At 42.9% G+C, this 20,611-nt stretch overlaps 1 long non-coding RNA gene across 1 annotated transcript in view; it reads left to right on the top strand.

Moving 5' to 3' along the window:
* LOC120390343 overlaps positions 1–15,885 on the top strand; it is a 71,181-nt gene extending 55,296 nt beyond the window's left edge. Inside the window, exon 6 of the long non-coding RNA XR_005591066.1 lies at positions 15,548–15,885. This is a non-coding gene — a long non-coding RNA (uncharacterized LOC120390343). The remainder of the gene's footprint in view (positions 1–15,547) is intronic.
* The last annotated feature ends 4,726 nt before the right edge of the window (positions 15,886–20,611 follow it).

Consider the following 20,611-nt stretch of genomic DNA (forward strand, 5'->3'; position numbering starts at 1 on the left):
TCAATGTATCAACTCATGCCTCCAATTAGCCAATGATGCCAGATGCCACTTCCCACTTGTTAGCTTTTCTAACAAGCACCTTCATGCTTTCTCCTATGCTGCCCCTCACTCTTGGGAGAAACTCTCTATTAACATCTGCAGAGCTACTGCATTATCTCTCTTTTTGCCATGATGCCTGCAACAGAACACTTGACAATGGTTAGGTCACTGGCATGCTAAAACCACAGCCTCATTGTTACAACCAAAACCTGTAGTCTCATTGTTTCTTTGTACTCACCTGTCTGCATCTAGCTGTTGTCTCTTGTTTTATACTTACACTGTAATCTCTTTGGGGCAGGGACCATCTTTGTGTTCTATGTTTGCACCGTGCCTAGCACAGTCGAGTCCTAGTCCATGACAAGGATGCTGCTATAATAAATGACAGCTATGTAGAAGGTAGATACCACTCTAAACAAAGGATCAAGGACCTTTGGTTAACACATCAGCTAATAGATTAGATGTTGTATGTAATATATTTGTGAGTACTTTTCCATGGATCAGAGATACTGCTTTAGCAAAAGCAGCATAGAAAAGACACCAATAAACATTTTGATAAGCAGTACCAGATAGATGTGATAAAGTAGAAATAAATTGCTTAAGAAGAAATTCTATCATAAATGTTAGACTACTTAATTTTCCTTATGCACTTGTAGCTAAACAAGTGACCAACTGCTAACAAAAATCAATACAGAAAATATCCTGATTGAGTGAGAAATTGCAATGATATGCAACTCATGGAATGGAACTTGATGCAAATGAATAGACAAGCTCACATGGAAGGGCCAAATTGTTTCTTGAAGTATGCAAAAGTCTAAACCCAGAACACCGATAATACTGAGATACAAATGCATGTGTGCTGCGGTACTACAACAAACTGAGTAAAGTAGCTTGCAAAAGTCAAGCTGTTGTAAAATACTTAAATCAAAAATGTTCAGAAAGCTATAAAATTCAGAATTGCTTCATTTGTGTGTAGTTATGTAAGTCTCTTTCAGCTCAGAATTGTTCTTGTTAGTGCTAGGTCCTGCTCTCTGGAAAGAAAATTGATTTCTAACGTTTTCTTTCACCAAGCTTCTACCTACAATATTTCTCCTATTCAGAAACAATCACAAAAAAATCAAGTACCCATTCAATGTATATTTTCAGCAAATGGGTTTTAGATTTAGTTGGTGTTGGTCCTGCTTTGAGCAGCGGATTGGACTAGATGACCTCCTGAGGTCTCTTCCAACCTTAATATTCTATGTCTGGGACCAGAACATCTTAAAGAATAAGACAGGATTTAGACACTCCCTCACCCCCACCCTCTTTTTTAACACAATAATATTGAGGCATATTGTGCCATTCACTTTCAAGCAGAACTTTTGAAATCAGATGGAGAATTCAGCTTGAATAAGTATTGGATAATATATACTATTTTTGGATGATTGTTGCTGATTTCTTGGGAGGATTAATCTATAGAAAGATGAAAATTTAGGGGAACTCTTGAAATATTTCTCTACCCGTGGGGACTAAGGAACAGAAGAAAAGAATATATGTTAAAGAAGGAAAAAATCACTGGAGGAAGCATTGAGATAGACCCTGAACTAATGGACCTTAAATTAACTGTTTCTCATGCTTATAGAGAAGAATGCCTTATAATACTTTGGTTTATTTCTTCAAAGTTCATTTATGAAAGGAGTCTGAAAAGATGTCTCATCTGTGGATGGGGAAGAGCTTTAATATATAGATCTGAATCACAGTTCCACTAAAATTAGGGGAACTTGAATCCTGGGTTTCGGTTCAGCCCGCTTTTAAAAAAAAAAAAAAGTGGCCAACTGCAAAATCTGAATCCGGGGTTAGCTAGAGCACACACAAGGGTTATAGAATGTTGATGTTTAGTTTAGACACTTTCTTACAAAAATACAGTGTAAAAAAACCAAACAAAAAGACAAGAAATGTAGAGAGAAAGTATGTGAGGATTTTAAATGTGACCTGCAAAATAAATAAAAAATAGGTGAAAGAAAAGCATGTGCCCTTTTTTGCTTCATTTACATATAAACAGTCCAGAAAATATTGCTTGTTTTTATTTTCTTTTAGCATTAGAATATTCAATGGACAACTGAAGAATGTGAGGCTTTTATTCAAACTGTTACAGTTCTTTTTTGTGGTAGTTTTGTCAACCTCTATTTTAACTTAAACAATGTATCAAAAGATGTCTTTGTTAACGTTGCTGCAGTCGTGCTTTCAATTAAGGGCTGAGACAGCTTCCAGTTCACATTTGTGACTCATCCAAAAATTCTCTTTAGAAAAACAGAAGACCAGACATACACAAAACAGATGAAAACCTTGAAACAAACACAGAGAGGGAGAGGGAGAGAGACTGACTGACTGACTCTCTTCATAGGCTTTATAGCATAAATAGACTTACTATTATCTCTGTTGTAGCAGCATTCAAAAGTCCCAGTACGGGCAGTCTGCAATCTATTATAACATGCACCATGAGCCCATTCTAATTTCCACTGATTTTAGTGGGAATTAGATTGGTCCAAATATGAACCATAGTGAGGATAATAATCAATTAAGTCTCTAAGGTGGGCTTCTCACACTCATCTCCCCCACCGTGGTAGACAGTGGAAGAGTATACTCACTTCTAGACCATCCCCTCATTATTAAGTGTGGCATAGCAAGATCTCTTCCTCTAGCATCCCCTGCCGAGGTCCACTCTGATTCCACAGTGGTCTATCTCTTCCATGGATCAGCCCTCTGGCCAGGTTATGTTCAGTTCCACCCCTATCAGGGTAACTGTACAAATCTAAGACTCTTACAAAAGTTCTTTAGCTCCCAACTCTGATCCCTGTGACTTTGTTCTTATTCCCTTTTTTAAGGGCCTCTCATCACCATCCTCGGGGGCTGGTAGAGGGAACCCAGGCACTCCCACTATCCTGATTTTCAGTCTATAACCAGCAGCTAAGGTCTGTTCCTTCAGTCTTCTTGCTGCTGCCTCCTTGGACTTCTTAATACTGTAGCCTGTCAACAGGCTTCTCCCAGAGCCTCTCTAAAGGTACGTATTCACTACCCGCCGTATCGGCAGGTAGCAATTGAGTTCTCGGGGATCGATATATCGCGTCTCATCTAGACGCGATATATCGATCCCCAAACGCACTCATGTCGACTCCGTAACTCCACCAACGCGAACGGCGGTAGCGGAGTCGACATGGGGAGCCGCAGACGTCGATCCCGCGCTGTGAGGACGGTAAGTAATTCGATATCAGATACTTTGACTTCAGCTACGTTATTCACGTAGCTGAAGTTGCGTATCTTATATTGATTTTCCCCCATAGTGTAGACCTGCCCTAAGTTCACCCTTCTTGGAGGGCCAGGGCTCTCCCCTGGAATCCACTAACAAATTCCAAAACAAAAATATAAACTTGAACCCTCTTCTTCCCTCTGCAGGCTTAACTTTTCATCTCTCTCAGTTCCTTAGCTGAATATCTCCCGGGAAGGCCAAAAACTACCCTATTATCAGGGCTCACCACTGGAGCTTCCTTCTCCCTGCTGGCTGCTCCAGGTCTCTTTTGGCCTCTTGACAGACTCTGCTACCAAGGAGAGGACCTCAGGGCCAATTCTCCCCCAAGATTTCTCCCTGATTCTGCCAGCCACTCTCCTCTCTAGTCTTAGAGAATGACTTCATTTTTTTTCCCTGCACCCCCTTCCCAATCTGTAGTTCTCTTATTTATAGTCATGACTCAGCACCTTCCCCACTGTACTTCATCTTTAATTAAACCATGCCCATCCTCCAAGTGCAGCCAGGTAATATAATTAGCCTCAGGCCCATATTGACCTTTTCAGTGCCTGTGTGGTGTACACACCTGATCACAGAGCCTCATACACTGGTACAATGCCGGAATAGATCTTTTATTTATTATCTGATTAATGTGTGCTAATCAACACACCGACATAGGTGCAAACATTTAGACAGAGATTAAACAAATACATTTAAAAATTGACTCAGGGTCAACAAATGCAATAAAGTTTCTTGTATTTGTTATTTTACAGCTTTCTTTATACCTGTATAATTTTTGTTCTATTAGTAGCTGATAAAGGAAGAGAAAAATAATGTCTCCACATGTATTCTTTATTTTTAATGATGGCTGTGAGATGGTGAACACAAGTGGTGATATTCAATGACTCCTTTGAGCATCAAAATGTTAGCCGGAAAAGCACAGTTAATTGCATCAAACATAAAAGATGGCAGTTTAATTTGCCATGATCCCTGAGCTAATACATCTTTGTGGGAGATATCAGCAAGTATCTTACCACAGTCATTTAAAGAAGATTTTAAAAAGCGATTAAGACAACATTGCAGAGAAAACTGCTGCCTCTGGGTTTAATAGTACTGACATAAACAGGCTCAACTATCAGTCAAAAACATATAAGGCCCAATCCTGTTCTTAATTAAGTCAATGAAAGCAGGATCTGAAAGACAGAAACTAGACACATTATAATGCCCCTTCTTTAGACAACTTTAGTGTTACACGTTGTAGCAAGGTTATGTCATATTCTCACTTATAACTCCATCAAAGTCTATTACATGCTTCCTTTTTGGCAGGGAGCTCACTTTAACGTGGAAGTATTTGGTTCTCCTTAACAGCTATAAATGAAGAAAGTATTATATACATTCAAGAAGTTAGAAACTAGCTATAGCTGGATATAACTACCATCGATTAAGAGGGGGGGGGAATGTACATCTATTTTTGTTTTTGTTGGCAAGCTACATTTTCAGGGTTTGGTTCTGTCTACAGCACAAAACTGATATTTGAATATTCAGACTACACTATAAATATTCTGGGTATAAATTTAATAATATTAAATGCAGTTTAATTTTGTTTTTATACTTAATACATAATAAATTGGCAGCTAATAGCTAATTTGATTCATTATATTTATGTGGAGACATTGGCAGTGTGCATGAGTATCAAGTGTTGCCCTAGAGTCAAATGATTATACATATTCATAAAAAAAAATATTAAACCAATCAAAGAGGAAAAGGAAGGAAAATGAAACAGGGGAAAGTGCAGTTATCAGAGAGTCATTTTGTGGTAACAAATGCCTTAAAGCTTTTTTTCTTTTCTTTTTTTTTTTTTTTGCACACAGCAGACAACTACTTTTAGTCATTCTATTTGGGATGTTGAGGCTAAAGGCATAAAAGCATCTCTTCTCCACCTTTTCAATAATGAACATATTTTCTGCTCCATTACCCTCCATTAACTAGCTACCATTAGTAGCATTATACAATACCTCTGTCATTCACTGAGGCTGATATGAATATAAATTGGAGTGTTTTGTGTGAAATAGTCTCTGGCTTAAAGGGAAAAAATAGGTCACTTCACCTTCAAAATGGCAGGGGTATTCACCTGCCAGGGAAGCAGGAGTCCTGAGGTGTGTCCCCATTCTACATGTCTCCCATGTATAGTAGAAAGCTGGCAACCTTTAGTGTGGAAACAAGATTTCTTTTTGCATACTATAATACATTTACCTCTTAAAACATTTTTCTTTCAATTTATTTGAAATGGAAGGTCATCAAACATTCAGACAGAGAACACTGTATACATTTTTAAAGAGATTATGAAAGTTTCAATTTATTTCAGTTCATTAAACATTGTTTGTGTGCTTGGAAAGAGTATGTATAGTGTAAAATTGCAAATCAGGGGCATCAGTAGAAAATGGGATGTCAGGCTCAGAATGGATTCAGTTCATGCCTTGCCATCCTACTAGTCTGCAAAAGCACCTAGAAAAATATTGGCACCACTTAATGAATAATAAATAATTAGCAATAAATATGTTCTGGAAAATCTTTGGAAGGTTTCTTATTTGTAACTAAAACTATCCATCCATCCCTAATGATGGTGCCTTGTAATAGACCTGTCTCTGGAAACAAGTCTGAGGTTGTCAATATCCAGGCTAGTGTAAAGAAGGGGCTGAGGAGGAGTATGAGAATTCAGAATGTGTATTAAACCATTTTTCCAATACCATCCCATTGACCACAGTATGCAGCCTAATGTAAGATTGTTGTTCAAGGAAGAGTTCTATTCCCACTCTCATCTTATGGGACCTGGTAAATCACTGTAGTGGGAGCTAGTAATAATGATCTCAGGAGAGGGGAGAATAAAGCTCAAGAGCCTTTACAGAATGGAAAGAAAGGCAGATTGATGACATACATCAGTCTGGAGTTATCTAATGCATATGGGGGGTAGAGTGTGAACCCCATTCTTTAGCTAGTCAGATCTAATAGTGGATGTGAAAAGAAGGGCTGGGCTATAGCCCTGATCCCTTACTCCCATTGGGCTAGCTGATAACACTAGAAGCATAAAATCATACTTCAGTGTTAGGACTGACTGTGCTCAGTTCCTTCATAGCATCTTAAAAAGGAGAGTTTCCTTTGAACTTCCCTATTCAAGGGCTGGACAAAGGATTTAGACTGTGTAAATGGTAGAATGATGATACATACAGCAAGAGCAAACAATAGATTGTATCCAGAAATGTTGTATCCAGAAATACAACACTTTTCCTTGGTCACAAATTCAAAATGACAGAAACATGAGATAGAATCTCAAAGAAGATTCTAATAAATACTGAAACAATTTCTTCAGCTAAATATGTTTAAAATATCATCTTGAAAGAAAATAGCTAAAATACACAATACAGTTTAAATTGGAAAAAAAAATATTCTCAGGGTTTTTTTTTGTTTGTTTTTTTCCCTTCTGTCTGTACTAACCAAGAATCCAACTGTTATGGAAGAAAAATAATTTGTGACTACTCAAAACTAAAATTGAATTGCTGAATAATAGTAAGTTATTATTTGAGAAATATTATAAAACACTTGAGTGAATTCATAGAGACTGTATCAGATATTTGGGAGAGACTTTACAGAAATAGTTACCATGATGCATTTGTAGATGGATACATGCATAACAGTCAGTAGGAAAGCTATATATGTCTTTGGTTCCAAATGACTGAACCCAGAATCCATGTCCTAAATGCTCCAACTATGAGACAGGGGTCCAATCCTGTGCAAATACCTAAAGGAAGAGGTAGTAATAACCACATTATTCTGTTGGGAACTAGACTTTATCACTCATGGAATGTGCAGGAAAAGAATATGTAGCCATCTACACACATAGATCTCAGGGTATCAACTTAAGGGCAGGGCTATTAGTCAAGAGGATCTGAGGTACATCTGGATTAGGGGTTGCAAGACATACCTTTTAGGCATTCTCCAGTCATGGAATTCCTGAGTCTAGGTCAGGCTTTCCATACAGTGGATGGGGAGAGTTAGTCACTTGACAATGGGTTTCTCAGAAACCAGCAAACTAAGTGGGGAGCCACCTAATCCAGATAGTAGGAAATGCTAAGGAGAGCGGTGAGGCCTAAGCCCCTCCCCTCAAAGGATGTTAAGTGCCTAACTCAGACCCAGAGGGAAGCATCTCTCTCCACTTGGGATTCTCAGGTATGAACCATCTCCTTGAGCTAGGCACCTAAGCCATGTCAGTCCTTTCCTGGGAGAGGAGAAAGGAGAATGAGAGCCCGCCCCAGAACAGCCAACAGCCCAGCAGTTAGAACAGTCACTTAGGAGGTGAGACATGCAGATTTGAATCCCTGTGATATGAAGCAGGGACTCAAACCCAAGTCTCCTGCCTCCCAGGAGAGTGTACTAACTAACAGGCTAGTGGCCATAATGGAGAGGGTTTCTCTTAGTCTTTCCTGCTGAAACTGTTCTACTTTGTACAAATAAATACTCATGGGCTACAGAGAGACTGATTCTGTAGGCCAGTGGCCTGCTGGACGTAGGTGCTTAATTACCGCTCTAAGTGCCTAAGACCCCTTGAATCTAGCTCTTTGTGCCTCTGCACCATACTTTTATCCTTCATGCTGCTCCCTGCTTCCTTGTAATCACTCTGCCAGAGACTTCCTTTTCTTTCCCCTGCCCTGAACACATTTCCCTAAAGGAAAGTCCCATACTGTTCAAGTGTCCTATGAAAAACTTAATACACTTCCACATTGATTTTCCTCTTGGTTGCTATAGAGGAAGTTAAGTGTAGTGTGTTCCTGCCTTCCCCTCTTTCCTTTCCACCGTGTCACCATGTGCAGATCCCTATAAATGTAGAGGATTTTCTTTGGGATCCATGCAAGCAACCCACCTGTTTTCTTTTTCAGACAGGAAGGCTTGGACTCCAGCTTCTTCTCTACTCATTTCCAAGGATTTTCTCACCTGACACTATGTTTTACAACTTCTATAAAGCAGCATATATTAGCCATTTAACATCTTTGCTAGAAATAGAACGATCTCACAGAGTTAGTGTTTTCTGAAACCACACAAATCAAAGTGTATTTTGCATTTTAGAGTTCAGAAAACTAGTTAGATGTTGTTTATGTTTATGTTTAATGTCTTTGGACTCTCTCTGTTTCCTTCTCTCAGTTTTTATGTAGCTGATGTCATTTAAATGCATTTTGGTTGGTTGGTTGGTTGAATTGTTTTCCTTTCTAAGGGTGAGCCAATTACAACAAAAGGTGTTACAGATCTGGCTGAGGCCCCTTAGTACATGGTCACTAGTCTGTTGCAATTGGACCTAACCTAACCCATGTGCTTCTAAGCCAGCTTAATCTAAGATAGGGGTTCCCAAACTTGGGTTGTGGCTTGGCAGGCCGTGAGACGCCTTGTTTACCTGCGCATCCGCAGGTACGTTCGCTCGCAGATCCCAGTGGCCACAGTTCACCGTTCCCAGACAATGAGAGCTCCGGGAAGCACCTCAGAATAAAAGTGTTTTAAGAGTGAAATTTTCAGGGACTCACCCTTTCAGGGTGGATGGGTATATAGTGGGAAGAGGTAGGGGTTTGCCTGTAGATCTGGGGATGTCTGGGGAAAAGAGGCAGAACTGAAGCTGCCATGATGTTAGTAGGAAGGGATGCCAGAGGTAGGGTGACCAGATCACCCAGGTCAAATATCGGGACATGGGTGGGGGGGGGACAGGGACAGAGGGGGAAAAAATGGAGGCAGAGCAAAAAAAAAAAAAATCCCCCACCCCCAATTCCTCCTCCCTCCGCAAGCGCTGGAGGGAGGCCCGGGAGACTCAGGGGAGCGCGGGGCTGGGGTGAGTGTGAGTCTGGCCTGGCCCCAAGCAGGCAGGACTCGGGCGCAGTACCTGGAGGGAGAGTAGGGGGCGGCCTGCAGGGCCAGGCGGCGGTTGTTCTCCCCACCTGGGCAGCGGGACTTGGGAGCAGCCGCTGCTGCAGCTCCCACTGCTGCGGGGGGAGGAAGCGGCCGCTGGCCAAGCTTGGCGGCTGCGGCTCTAGCACCCGTTAACCCCCTGAGCCCGGGCCTGCTGCGGGGACCCAGCGCGCACCCAGCCCCTGGCCAGTCGCGTCTGGGCTGGCTGCCCAGCTGGTGCAATCCCACAGGTGGCCCCGGAGTGGGGGCAGCAGGCCCCAGCCCCCCCCCATCCCGCTTGGGTCCCGCAGGAGAACGAATGGGGCTGGGCTGCCGGTGACTCCGCTGCGGGATTGCACCAGCCGGGCAGCCAGCCCAGACACGACTGGCCAGGGGCTGGGCGCAGCGTGCGCGCTGCTGGGTCCCTGCAGCAGGCCCGGGCTTGGGGGGTTCTGGCCCGGGTGCCAAAGCCGCAGCCGCTGAGTGCCACGTGCTTGGCCGCTTCCTCCCCCCGCGGCAGTGGGAGCTGCAGCAGCGGCTGCTCCTGAGTCCCACTGCCCAGGTGGGGAGAACAGCCGCCGCCTGGCCCCGCGGGCCGCCCCCCTACTCTCCCTTCAGGTACCGAGTCCTGCCTGCTCGGGGCCAGGCCAGACTCACACTCACCCCGGCCCCGCACTCCCCTGCGTCTCCTGGCCATGGCATGCTTGGCAAGAGGCGGGGATTTGGGGAGGGAGCCAATGGGGGGAAGGAGGGGGCAGAGTCAGGGCGGGGGAGGGCGCGAGCCCTTCTGGGCTCCGGAGCCTTTGCTTGTTTGTCCAGTGTCCCGACCTAACATTGGTCGGGACGCGGGACAAACAAGCAAATATCGGGACAGTCCCGATAAAATCGGGACGTCTGGTCACCCTAGCCAGAGGGAACTCTGAAGCTTTAAAACAAAAATCCATTGCAAGGAATAATACTATTATAGAAAGAGGCTTTTCCCCTGTTTCAACCCCTCAAGTGCCCCAAATTCCATGGAGTCAATTTCTTGGAGGTCCATCTAAGGGGGTTTTACATGATCCCAGGGGTATGTTAGGGCAGAATGAGAAAAATATAGATTTAAGATCTGAGATACAAAGAAATGTGCACAAGCATTTGGGTGAGGTAATGGGAGCAGAAAGAGACACCCACAAACTTTTAGTGCTGAGAAGATAGGCAGGGTGAGATGTAGGTAGGAGTAAAAAGGGGAGTATAGATTATAGGGTGGGGGCAAGATCCAGCAGAAGAAAAGTGGAGACAGTAAAAACAAAAACAACTCCCCCCACAAAGAAATCTAATACAAAAGCATAGAACATTGAGAGTTGAGCCAAGGGTCAACGCTGAACTCCAGAATCAAGAATCGGGAACAAGACAGAAAGAGAGGAACCAGGAGCAAGGCAGGCAAACTGATTTTAGGAGTCAGGAGAGAAAACAGGGTCCAGTATACCAGCAAGGAAAAGCCCAGTTGTGCAGACAACTTCCTTTCTTTTTCTTTTTCTCTTTTTTATGGCGAAGCAGACTTAACTGAATAATCTATACCTGCCAGCAACTATAATTATTCAATACTTAGTGGTTTATATCCTTTCTCTATGCCCTTGCAGATAATGTAACAGTGCCTTTTTAATAATATACTCCTTTTCCCTGAAGTTTTTACTAAATAACATATTTTTTTACCTTCAGATGAATGAACTTTTCTAAAAGCTTTTCCCTTTCTTTATCAAAGCCACCCATAAAAGGTGATCAATTGTTTCTTCCACCTTATGTAATACACACAATCCATCTTTGTGTTTATTTATTTGAAAAAGATTTTTGTTTAAGCTACAATGGCCAGTTAGCACTCTAAACTAAAGCACTTCATTAGCAGGGGCGGCTCTAGGCACCAGCAAAACAAGCTGGTGCCTAGGGCGGCAAAATCTAGGTGGCGTCCCCTGCGGCCGGGGGGGGGCGGCAGGCTGGGCCGGTGGTCCTGCCGCAGTCATGCCTGGGAGGTCCACGGAGCCGGGACGACTGGACCTCCCGCTGGCATGACTGCGGAGGGGGCGCTCGTCCCGCGGCTCGGCTGGACCCCCCGCCGCCATGACTGCGGCAGCTCAAGCGGAGCCGCCGGACCCGCGAACCGGCCGCAGCCGCGGGAGGTCCAGCCGAGCCACGCGGGACCAGCGGTCCCTCTGCAGTCATGCCCGCGGGAGGTCCGCTGCTCCCGCGGCTCCGGGGCGCCTCCCGCGCATGACTGCTTGGGGCGGCCAAAAACGTAGAGCCGCCCCTGTTCATTAGTCCTATTCAGGTCCTGAAGCATGTCATAATTAAGGCCACAATTATGTCATGGAGGTCACAGAAGTCACAGAATCCATGACTTTCATTGACCTTCATGACATTTTCTGCTCCCAGCCAGCACTGCCCCGCGGCTCCCAGCCCCCATCCCTGTTGGGGTTACCCTCCAGCTGCCCAGCTGTGGCGAGGGGGCTGGTAATCCCTGCAGCTGCCCAGCCCCTGTAGCTGTCCAGCCAGGGTAGGCAGCGGGGACTCCCTGCAGTTGCCCAGCCCCAGCCAGCTGCTGGGGAACCCTGCAGCTCCGAGCTGCCCTGGGGGCAAGGGGACCCCAGAGCTCCCAGGCACCACCCCAGCAGCAGTGGGTGCTGAACCCACCTACTCCTTTTTTCAAGGATATTTTTAGTGAAAGTCATGGACAGGTCACAGGCTTCAGTGATTTTTTTTGTTTACTCCCCTGACCTGTCCATGACTTTTACTATAAATATCCATGAGAAAAAACTTAGCCTTAGTGATAATCCTCAACTCTAAGTCACAATACAAAAAAACCCTTTTTCCTGTTTTTCATTAATTCAAGTTTTTTGCGGTTCCCCTTTAAATTGTTCTGTATTAGGATTTACTCATGGGCATTTCTATTCACTCCTTCCATTTCTGACAGCATTTTTAGCTGCTTTGCACACCATTTTGTTCCATTACTCCAATATGCACTGGGATCCAAGCTACATGTATCCCCATCTATACTAACTCTGTTATTAAAAATATAATTTCATTGATTAAATCATTTCTACATACTATGACACAACTTTTTATCACCATGAGGCCTGAGATTGAATTTAATAAAATTACTGCTGCTGCTGAGTGTACATCCCAGATCCAATTTAATGCTAGCATGTTTTGCTACTAGGTCAGCTGTCATGACAGCTACTTAATCAGATATTCTTTTAGATGTACTAATTCCCAATTTTGGTATGCAGTCTGCCATCCCTACTCCCTGGTTTTTGTTGTTTTTTTCCCCTTTTTTGAACCCATATATATATAGTTGACAAAACTGACTCCACTTTCCATCTATATACTGAAACATTTTATTTTTAACACTGTCCCTTTTTCACCCTTAACTTTATAAAATAAATCTAAATCTACATTTGGATATGCAACTTTCCATTCACAACTAACTTTTCCATAACTAAAAGTTTTGACTTCATTCAACTTTTCCTTATCTTTCAAATCCTTCTTCCACACTTTAACTGGAACAGCATTTGGCATTCTAACATTGTGTGCTATAGTTCACCTATTGAATTCCTAACATTCCTCATATATTTATTTGATAGTTCATCATTGTTGTTCCCATTAACTTTGGCTCAGAAAGTTACATCCAGTGGTTTAATTTCTAGTGTAACTGGCATTTCACTAGAAGCTATCTGTAGCACTCACATAGCTATTGTAATAAATGCACCACTCACGACTCACAGTAACTGACACACACCCCAAAATCCTGTGGCTCTCTTAGGATTTAAATAGGAAGCCTTGACCAATCAGAGGTCATGGTCTCCCTCTAGTCAGGTCCAGGGAAGCGCTCCCTGATGTAACTTCAGGTTTCATGGTCTCTCCTGCTCAGTTAGTTCACAGTATACTGCTGGATACATGCAAAGAGGCAACAATCATCCAGAAATGCTGTGGACCTAGATTCAAGACCTGTGGGGTTGTGACAAGAACAAGGAGAAAAAGGGTGGCAGAATACATAAAAAAGAACATGGGAATGAGGACCACACTTGTCTAAATAGTTAAAAGCACTGGATCTGTGGAGAAAACAGTAGGAAGGAGTTGAGACAGGCAGAAAACACCTAAGGGAAAAGTGTAGAGATTGTTTTCTCCCTCTCCAGCATTTGCTTTGAGACATCCTAATATTTCTTTTGGTTCTATTGTGCTCCTTGCTGTAGGTGGATCTTTGTCACTCTTCAGGGGCTTTTTTGATCCTCTCTTGTTTCCTTTTTCAAAGCTTTTCTGGTGTCAGTTTCAGATGTTCCTCTTGAGCCTACTTTATGGCTAGGTCTACACTGGGTGGGGGGTCAACCTAAGATACGCAACTTCAGCTACGCGAATAGCGTAGCTGAAGTCAGTGTATCTTAGGTTGAATTGCTTGGCCATGAGCACAGCAGCGAGTCGACTGCTGCCGTTCCCCCACTGACTCCGCTTCCGCCTCTTGGGCCTGGTCTACACTGGTGGGAGGGGGGGGGTCGATCTAAGATACGCAACTTCAGCTACAAGACTAGCGTAGCTGAAGTCGACGTATCTTAGATCGAATTAAAATTACTTACTTTGCGTCCTCGCAGTGCGCCGTGGCTCCCCCATTGACTTTGCTTCTGCCTCTCACCAAGCTGGAGTTCAGCAGTTGACGGGAGAGCTATCGGGGATCGATTTATTGCTTCTACACTACATGTGATAAATCAATCCCTGATAGATCAATCTCTACTTGCTGATACGGCGGGTAGTGTAGACGTACCCTCGCCACTGTGGAGTTCCGGAGTCGATGGCAGAGCAATCGGGGATCGATTTTATTGCGTCTACACTAGACACGATAAATCGATTCCCAATAGATTGATCACTACCCGCCGATGCAGTGGGTAGTGTAGACATCAGAGTCAATCCTCACTTCCAACATGCCTTTTCTAGCTCCTTCATTAGGATTTGCCTTACTGTTTAGACAGAAAAAAGAGTTTGAAGCATACTGAAAAATGAAAAAGCATAGGGTCACAGTTCAGCCATGTGAAAACAGACTAAGTTGAGAGACTGGGTAGATATGGAACATAATCAACAACTGGCGTTATGCTCTTAATCCTTTCCATTTGCTTTAAACTGTAGTATATGATTTTTTTTAAGTTGAAAGAAAGAGAGATTAATTTTTATTTGAATTCATGAATTGGTAGAAACTATATCTGCACATGTGCAGGGCTCAACTAGAAGAGCCCCAAAACATCTGTGACAGTTACTGGACATGCCCAGTAGCTGTTTCTGAAGATGTGTAAGCTTTCATTTATGTCAAACAATCCTGTACATCCTGAGAGCAGAACCTATCAGAGCTTAGAGGGGCAGAGGTTAACAAATATAAGAGTTATAGAAGCAATTCATTCTGTGGATCCTTGGCTTTCCCAGTGGTGTAGTGGTAAAAAAAAAAAAGTTGGTAAACTCACCTAAACTCCATATTCCCCAAATGATAAATGGATAATCACTGTTTACCTGTGTTTACCCTGGACTACACTACTGATTTGTCCCCTGGTTGGAAGGGACAGAAGTGAGGAGTGTGTAGAGCCGGAGGTGCCTTAGCTAAATGGCTTTCTGGACTAAAACCTCCTCCAAACAGGGATTCGGACAGAACCGACAAGGTCTCCCACAATACTCTGTGAACCAATTCCTAAAGCAGCTATAGCTGGCCAGGTGCTAAGAACCATGAGATACATCCCCCAAAATACTAGCACAAAACTTGTGTAACTGCAGCACCAGTATGGCTGTGGGTATACAGGATGTGGCCATGTGTAGCTCTGCAATGTGAAATCTTGGAGGCAGGCTTTGCTAACATGTTCCCACATGTCCACAAGCCAGTATGTGGGTACACACTGCAGCATAGAAATACCCAAATACAGCCCTGTGGACTCACCTGCTGATCCACACAGGACCAAGAGACGGGTCTGCTCTGAAGACTGGGTCCCAATCCCTGTACCACATTGGATACAGTTCAGTGCTAGTCCAGTTTTATTTACTGAGATAGCCCTTAATTAGGGTAACATTTGGTTCACCACACTGTCTTGTATGGACCTAGAGAACTGGGGGAAGGAGGATTCACAGCCTGTTGAATTTATACATTTAGCTTTTACATGTACCAATTATGTAGAGAACAGGGGAAAAGTTCAGTGAGGTGAAGATTTGAAAATTCTTACCTGACTTAGCTGGACTAAGATATATAAACTGAGAAGATAGTGAGAGCGTTTTAGAAATCTAGAGAATGGAAGTTTTATGGTGCTAACACTTGTGCTGTTTTTGATACAGGCTACAGATTTCCTATCTTACCAGCAACTGAGGACACCAGTCAACTATTAACCCAAGGGCTGGCATGGTGCCAATTGTAAGGATCCCCAGACTTTTGTTTTACTGACAAGGCTTTGAAGTGTGGAAATGAACTGAGATGCTGCCATTCTTCTCAAGGTCTGAAGGGTCCTGGTTACACAAGCTACACATCATGGCCACGTTATAGAGACTAGAAATCATCTCTGAAAGTAAATTAGAGGAGAATGTGTTTATATGTATGTTCTAAAGGAGAGAAGTGTAAATTATGTGGACAGTTTACATTTAAATATATGTAACAGCAACAAAGTGAGAGAGTCTGATTAAGGAACACCAATAGATTTACTATCTAATAGCTTCTGTTTAAGATGTTATAAGTATTCCAAATAGTATTTACAATCTTTTCTGTGAGTATTAAACATTTGTTTACTAATAAATTGTATGGGACTGTCTCTTCGAAGCTGACTGGGAACTATTATTAACAGCTACCTGCAAGGTATATATACAGGAGCCCTGAGGTTTAATCTGAGTAAGGATTTCTGAAAGGTCCTGAAAAGATAGGACTCTGGCCTATGATTTAGGGAAGAGTTAAGAGATGTATGAAAGAGGGTGGAAGTGGTAATATATTCACCAACACAATGTCTACATTCAGCTTTCACTTTCTCCCTCATCTCTCTTCAGTTTTTGAGTCTCTGCCTTTCCCACCTTTTGCTGTTTTTTGTTTGTTTGGTTTTTTACAGCTCAGCTGAGGTCCCTGAGTCTCTGTGTCACTTATTTTACAAAATAGAAACTCATAGTAATACTTCATAAATTCATTTTCATAAGTAGGTTTATTTTATTTAATTTATTTATTTTAAATTCCCTGCCCGTTACATTTGCAGGCCCATATACTTGCCTGCTATATGACTGGAATTGTCACCATAACCCTTACCCCTCTCATCACCAATGTTAATGCCAAACTATAACAAAAGTTATGGATGACTGTTAAATAGGAAGGGTAGTCAGATGGGTCACACACAAGACTGGGAGCCAAGAGATCTCTGTTCCATTACCAACTCTGCCACAAACTTTGTGTTTGACCTTGTGTGGCCTATCTTTGTCTCAAGATACATCAATCCTGCAGTGGGAGGTGTAATTTCCAGCATGGATAGCCATACACATGCTGAGCTTTGATTGAGTTGGTGTGCTAAAAGTATCAATCTAGCGACAGAGATGTGGGTGGTAACATGGTCTAAGCACCCACGTACTTACCTAGAGACATGGACATGACTTTATTTGGCTGCAGCTACACTGTTATTTTTTAGTATACTAGCTTGAGTAAAGCTAGCATGTGTGTGCCTACCCAAGCTGGAAATTACACCTCCCACTGCAGGATAGACATACCCTCAGCTTCCCCATTTTGCACATGAGAATCATAATACTTACTATTGCACCAGGGGAGTGTGAGGCTTAACCCATTAATATCAATATCAATCAATCTTCAGAACTCTATGAGCAGGATTCTGACACCCTTTCTCACATTGAGTATTATCTTACTTTGTGATTTCCCTTTTTAAATTCAGGTTCTACCAAAATACTTTATCTTTTTTCAGAAGAACAAAGATATTCATTGTCACCAGAAAAATGAAAACCGTTCTGCACCAAACTATTGTAGAACTATGACCTGTCTTTCCAATTCTGTTTACCAGTAGTTGAATCCATCTTCATACTTGAAGTGGTTTGCAATCAGTGCATATAGATGGTCAAGGACAGGTGCAAGCTTCCTGCCTATAGGAGATGAAAAACCCTTCCAATTATTGAGATGATCTGTTGTATTGTCTTGTGGAGCTGTGGAGCATAGTGTTCTTCAGAGATGTTGAAAAAATTGTTAACATCTGAGTGAACTGAACCATTTGCTGGAGAATAGACAAGCTTCTTTTGACACTTCTACTCTCAGATTTTCTTTGATGTCTTCATAATTTATACAGATTTGGAGAAATCACCAATATTTTGACAGGTTTTGTTACTATTAAAATATTCACAAAGTACATCTGTCGCTACTGGCCAAAGCATTGGATCAGATGGATATATTCCTGCAACACTGCTAGCTGCTACTTATTCTTTTTATCAAACCCCATCCCATGGTAATTGTAATGACAACAATTTCTATTCCATGGACAAAGGTGGCTGTGATGCAATGACTGTGGTACTTGTGCACTGACAACTATTGTCCTTCTTGGCTTTAAACAGCAAGACAACTGTGTTGTGAGTAAATCATCATCTTCGTGATATCTGCCTTTGTGCTGTATTGACCATCTGTAGTAATTGGTAATGCATGTGGCTTCAAAAATCCCTCAGGAGCACATTTCCACTCCTTTTCTTCCTTCTTGATCTCCTGACTCCTAATTCATTGTAATCTAAATCTAGGTGAACTATTCACAATAAACAGTTTATTTAATAAACAACTTCTTCTGTTCATGAAATAGCCACAAAGTTATTTTTGCCATATTTTAAATTATTTGAAAAAGAAACCAAACTATTAGCAACAATTTTTCTTCAGGTGTTGGCTATTTGCAGTGTGTGAGTGGTCATTAAATAATATTGTATTAGCTCTTCTGCCTGACTTGATGACATTCAAATCCACAAAGAGTTGTTAGGATGTCCAGTGTACATTTCCAGCTGTATTGTACTCCAAAGCAAATAAAAAATATGGTTTATTATTAGCTAGCCTAGCAGAATAATACAATGTTATTGTATTGGTTTGTTCACACTAAATGCAGCAATTGAACTATAATGAACTGAAGTGCATCCATATAACATTGTTATTCCAGATTGAAGTACTTTCCTTGTTAATCATTTCGGTCACATAGCTCTGAAATTGATCAAATTAACCGCTCAGCAACCTGGGCATATTTTCCATGATGCAATGTTCTGCTGTTCAGCTGTAAGCTCTAAGGTTTGTCTTGCAGTACACTGAGAGATGTCTACCAGAAACTACAGGAATTCTGAGGCCAAGGGTCAAACTGACAAACTCCCATGATTGCTCTTCTGGTATCCAGTGACTTTGCCAGGCAATTTTCAACTGCTGTCAAGAAGCATGGAGGGCACCCTAGTGTTGTGATCATTACAATCACTAATAAGAACATTAATATAAAGCAGGGATTGGCAACCTTTGGCACGTGGCCCGCAAGGGTAAGCCCCCTGGCAGGCCGTGCCTGTTTGTTTACTTGCCCTAGAGGGTCCCTGGGTCAGGACCCAGAGTAGCGTATGGTCCTGGGTCCCCCCCTTCCTCCTTGCACTGCACCTGGCCATGGAGGAGTGTGGCTGAGACAGACTGCAACTTGCCCCTGAGGTGAGGGGCTAGACTTTGGGGTTGTGGTTGGCCACTGAGGCAGGTGCAAGCCAAAGGACTGCTGTAAACCCCCCCTCCCCTGCTCCCAGAAGGGGGTGAGAATGGAGTAGTGGGCATTGCTGGAGGTCAATGTCCTGAAGTGGACACTGCTAAGTGGGGAGCAAGGCAGTTCTCAATTCAGCAGAGCAGACAACAGGCGAGACACCATGCACAGAGGATGCTCCACAGCTGATAAGAGCTAATTCCCAGAGCAACCAGCAGGAGGCGCCAGCAGTGGTGAGTCCTAATCCCATTACAGGGAGAATTCTGGGGGATGGCGGGTGGATAGGTGTATAGAGAGGGAGCAGAAACCAGGTTGAGAAGGCGGGGCGGTGTATGGAGGAGGAAAGCATAACCAATGGGTGTAGAATTTCATACTCTAGGGCAGGGGTCAGCAACAGCATGGGCGAGGGATGTGCTGGCCGCAGCTTTCTGCCACCCCCATTGGCCTGGGACGGTGAACCGCGGCCAGTGGAAACCACGGTCCACCGAACCTGCAGATGCGGCAGGTAAACAAACTGGCCTGGCCCGCCAGAGTGCTTACCCTGGTGAGCCGCGTACCAGAGATTGCTGACCCCTGCTCTTGGGAAACAAAACTGTATAGATGTAAATATCTGGAGTGGATTGACATGTTGAAAATGTTTGGGAGGAGGAGGTTAAATGCTGAGCAGGTGGAGAGAGGTTCCTAACTCTGCCCAGTATGGTGATGAACAGCTGCTATGCAAAAAAAGGCTGGTTAAGTCACCCTATGTAGTTATATTGTAATACAGTTCATAATACTTATTGGTAGAGCTCCCTTTCACTACATTTTCAGGCTGGCTTCTGGTAAAGCTCTCCTCCAAAATGAGGTTTTCCATAGGTTGTGTAATCTCCAAATCTTCTCTGTTTATATAGCTCCTGGCTGCCCAGATAAATCACATTCTGGTCAGACCTCCATGGCACTTGGTGAGCAAAATCAAGTTAATCTGATTTTACATCTGTATAGACAAGCTTTAAATATGTATTGAACTTGCTCATTTCCTTGCTGTTTCCTATAGTCTTGTAATCTTCCTTAACCCTTTCCTAATCTTGTTAATATCTATATTCTTCACAATTTTAGAACTAGCATCTAAATAATTTCTTCCAAAGCTAACTGAGGGTGTCCTCATTGTTCTCAGATACAGAAAACAAAACAAAAATTGTGCTGCACCTAGAGGCTTTCAAAAGCAAACAGAGATGGGGGCCTCTATTTCAGAGGCATTTATTGGCTTGCTTGCAAAAATGACAGATTCCAAAAGATAGTGCCCACAGGGTGCCCTGAGATAATGAACATAGCATAATAGAGCCATAATAGTACCACTTGAAGAAGCGTCATACGTACATTGAAGTGCTGCTTCACTAATGCTTCATTAAAATAACTCTCCACGGCACACTCAGTCATGGTCAGTCAGAAGTTGGTCACCATTGCAAAAATACTTCTTTCACTGTCTCTGAGCTGCACAGCATATAAAAAGAATTAGGTCTAGTTAACCAGCTGATTCTGGATGTCACAAGCAGGTGAAATTCCATTTAGCACATGCTTAATTACCTGCTTAGAAATAAACAGGTTGTTATGCTGAGGATATTTGCACATTAACTGGAGTCTAGTAGACAATATGCTCAGTAACTACCACCCTTCCTCCCACCACCCCTCCCCAAAG

Source organism: Mauremys reevesii, linkage group 1 (genome assembly GCF_016161935.1).
Source record: "Mauremys reevesii isolate NIE-2019 linkage group 1, ASM1616193v1, whole genome shotgun sequence".
In the NCBI taxonomy this organism is placed as follows: domain Eukaryota; kingdom Metazoa; phylum Chordata; order Testudines; family Geoemydidae; genus Mauremys; species Mauremys reevesii.